Raw genomic sequence first — 4,025 nt, forward strand, 5'->3', positions numbered from 1 at the left:
TTTTATGTTCAGCGCCGCGGAACTTTACCCCTGCGTTTCTTTATCGCCGATGAGGAAAGGTCGACGGAATGTATTTTTTCTATATTTGCACTTAAGTATCATTCTTTTCCATCAAAAAACTTTTCAAAATCGAGTTACATATGATACAACTACAAATTATTTTGTAAAAAAGGTGTCCGTTTTGCAAAGGTATTTTACGCTATGCACCGATAAATTTGATACAGATATAGGCAGACATGATCTTTCAACAGTATTGAAGAATTATTAAGTTTTCACAATATTGAACAGAAAATGTCAGATTATCGTATCGAATTTTCAACAGACTAGAGACATGACATCTTAACATACCTTCATACTAAAGTGTGATTTTTATTTGATAATGAATTGCCTGAAAACTTAAACAAAAGTTTTCAGAAAATGACTTCACAGAGGATTACCCCCTGTTTACATTGAAAATTTCTCTGCTATTAATACCGAAATAAGAAATTTAAATTTTATTCTCTTTATAATTATTTCAAATATTTATAATCTTAAAACTTCACGCCAGAAGTTAATAAAAAAGCTGCTTATTTGTACAGCTGACGTTAACAAATTTTGTTGAAAAAACAAATCAGACAGGTGTGTCCGACCGAGGCCGAGCTGTTTATGTTTACTGAATTCAAATCACTTGAACTGAACTGCTATGAATTCGAAAACCACCAGGGACTTTTTATTCTTTTGTGTGGAAAACCTATCAAGCTAGTTTCAAAATGTCGACGGTTCTCTGCAGGTACAACATTTTGCCTGAAATAATGCACAAAGGCGCACCTGAGGTCCTCGCCCCTAGTAAAGCTAATGTGTAGAGTGAAAGTTTGAAAAGAAACCACAAAAAAGCAGTCATTACCCAGAACATGCAGAACCACAGTTAACTTAGAGCGTAGCTAGCCAAAATGAATTTAAGTTAATAGATTTCTACATTTTTTTTTTTGCGAAAAAAATTAGGGATAATATTGAACATACAGGAAAATATAAGAAATTATTTCAGATATTATGATCAATAAGGTAACATGTTCATGTTTAACTGAAAAGTAGCTTCCGCAATGTAAACTTTCAAATTAAATGTTATATTGGACATGACACATTGTATTCTAAATAATCAACAGAACATTGCTTTACACCGCAAATGATCTGGGTTTTTATCTAGCGCAAGTGATTATTCCATAAAATAGAAAAATATTGCCAAAATTATCCCTGTTGAAAAGACTGCCAAAAATACAACTGCGTCGTATCATATTTTATTTTCAACTGCGTCGTATCATTTCGTAAAAATCATTATTTTCTTAGAAAATAAACATCTCTTTTAAATGAAAGTTAAGTAAATGATGCAAAATTATGTTTTGACGTTTACGGTGAACTCTGAAAACGAGTATATAATTGATTTGAAGGCAAAACGATAGACAAAGCAATATGAACTGCTTCGTATCCACACATTTTCATAAAAATTCTGCCCCGCTTCGAGTTGCAAGTTCGCTATAACTTTTGTTTTACAAAATAGTTGTGCAAGCAACATATACCGAACAAGCGGAAAATAGTGTAGCGTGTTAATGCATATATCTTGTTTTCAGTCATTTCCAAGAAAAAGAGTTATAAACAAAAACATACGTTTTTCGCTTCCAAGATGGCGGCATTTGTTTACATTTTGTAGGATACGACGCAGTTTTGATTCCCAGCCCTGGTAACGACATGCTCAGTCTTAAATTTTCTGTTACCATGGCAACGAGGGGACATCTCAAAATTGCCAAAAATCACTATTTTGCCTCGATTTTTTCCGTCAAAATTTATTTCAAAGTGCTGCAACTGCTCAAGGGATTGAGATAGAGTCAAAGGCTTTTCAGCGTTGGTTAAACGTTACATTATGATCGACCTGGGGTCATTTTTAGCCTCTCACAAGTCTAAAATTTTCTTGGCGATGAGGGGGACTCCTCCCCCCTTCAAACCCCCCTAACAGAAGGGGGCACATCCCCCTTCTGGCAACCCCCTGATGTATCTTTTGGATGGGGGGCGGCGCAGAAAAAGTGCTCAATTTTTTTAGCAACATTTCTCAAACGAAAACTTATGTTTTGGGCCCAAACAGGACATTTTTTCACTATTTGAGGCCTAAAAAAGGGGGGGGGGTCGAAAGTGCGTTGTTTCGTGTATATATGTGGTAAAGGGTTAAGTATCCTTCGTTAGAAGGATTTCAGAAATAAGTCTATAGACTCATTGATTGTTCCACTGCACGGAAATCTTTAGTAAAAGGCGAAAGATTTATTCGTGACTGTAGTGAAACCAGAGTTAACTTTAAACACAAAATTTAAGGTTTATATACAACAAATTTTACAACAGGAGTATGGTGACCAATTCAACTTTTCAAATATCCATAAAAAATACATGAATAATAATAAACCTGAAATATAAAATGATTAATTTTATCATAATACATTAAACTAACTATATCTTCCACTTAAATTTGAGTTAACCATGCACCAAAAATCAAACGTTTTGAAATAAATGGGATATTTGTTCAAATATGTAACAAAGAGAATATTAAACTGGTTCATTTCCTGTTCAGAGGCTATTTATAGATATCATGCATTATTTAGTCAAGGGTGACAACCAGATACAACCATGTTGATCATTTATCTTTGTTCAGGTTATCTTTCTTTCAGATCACGAACAATGTAAACATCTACGAGCAGATAAGGCTTATCAACAATAGTGCAGTTATACCTTAATTACCATGATGAATATTATATATATATATAAAATGTGACAAAATAACACCAGGTCACTTGACTAAGGTTATTAACAATAAAAAAAGTGTTACATTAAGTCTTAATAGGTAAATGAAAAAAAAAAATGAAATAAAAAAAAATGTTTTTAATATTTTGGATAATTTTGTGTTGTTTTTTTTTTTTTTTTTTTTGTTGTTTTTTTTTTACTGTGCAAAAACATCCCGCTTTTTTAATTTTGAGCTTTTTTCAACATTTTCTTCACATTATTTTTCATTTTTTTATAATTGATAAGAAAATACTGTATCTGTCACCCCAATTGTTTTGAAAAGGTTATTAAACATACATTTATATTCATTAGTAACAGTGTAATGTTTGATATAACAATGTACGTGCCCATGAGGGACGGGGAGGGGGACATCCATCCAAGTCTTCTAAAGTACATTGTCATTGCACATTTCACAAAAATATGTGATAAATATACTTTTAATGTTCAGAAATATACTTTATATGTTTAGTAACTTCAGGGATCTTATGTTAAGGCCACAAACACAGACAAATCTCTTTATCCTATATGTATCTATCTTAAATGATTAACCGTTTTTTTGTTGTTGTTTTTGTTGTTGTTGTTTTGGTTTTTTTGCATTGGGTCCACAAGTAGGGATGAAAAATCATAATTTTTTAAAAAAAAAAACAACATATTTTAATATCTAAGATAGATATATATAGGATATAGAAGATTTATATTTATTCTTTTTTCTTCTAAAGAAATGACACTATTTCACATTGTCTAAAATAACTTACTTGTTTTGTTTTTTTTTGGGGTTTTTTCCCATAAATTATAATGATTTGGAAGTAATATTTTGCAGTCAGCATTTAATTCTGCTATTGTTTACAACAACATATCTGCCTGTTATATATAGGATGCCAGTCAGTGTCAAAATCAATGTCAGAGCTATTGACCTTGGATAGTGACTTTTGGATAGTATTTTTTGACATATCAACTTGCACATATAAACTTAAAGCTACATGCCTCCAGATGAGTCAAAATATTTCAATAAAATTAAATTTGAAAAAAATGTACTAAGATGTAAGGAAAAGTAAAAATTTTCAAGATTCAAGTTATATTTTACATATTATGTGTGATTAATGACTGATTTTTCATTATTTAAAACTATATTTCAACTGCATTACTAACGCAGTAAGGGCTATTTATGCATATTTTGACCACTTTTTGGTTATGTTATGTGGCTTGTAAGTGTCATTGATAATGTG

At 31.5% G+C, this 4,025-nt stretch overlaps 1 non-coding gene across 1 annotated transcript; it reads right to left on the reverse strand.

Moving 5' to 3' along the window:
* Window positions 1-2,199: 2,199 nt before the first annotated feature.
* Window positions 2,200-2,316, reverse strand: LOC132753172 (U5 spliceosomal RNA). The gene has a single exon (XR_009628916.1). It is a non-coding gene; the product is annotated as a U5 spliceosomal RNA (small nuclear RNA).
* Between the last annotated feature and the right edge of the window lie 1,709 nt (window positions 2,317-4,025).

The sequence above is a fragment of the Ruditapes philippinarum genome, unplaced genomic scaffold (genome assembly GCF_026571515.1).
Source record: "Ruditapes philippinarum isolate M1 unplaced genomic scaffold, ASM2657151v2 ctg7155_1_1_1_1, whole genome shotgun sequence".
In the NCBI taxonomy this organism is placed as follows: Eukaryota; Metazoa; Mollusca; class Bivalvia; order Venerida; family Veneridae; genus Ruditapes; species Ruditapes philippinarum.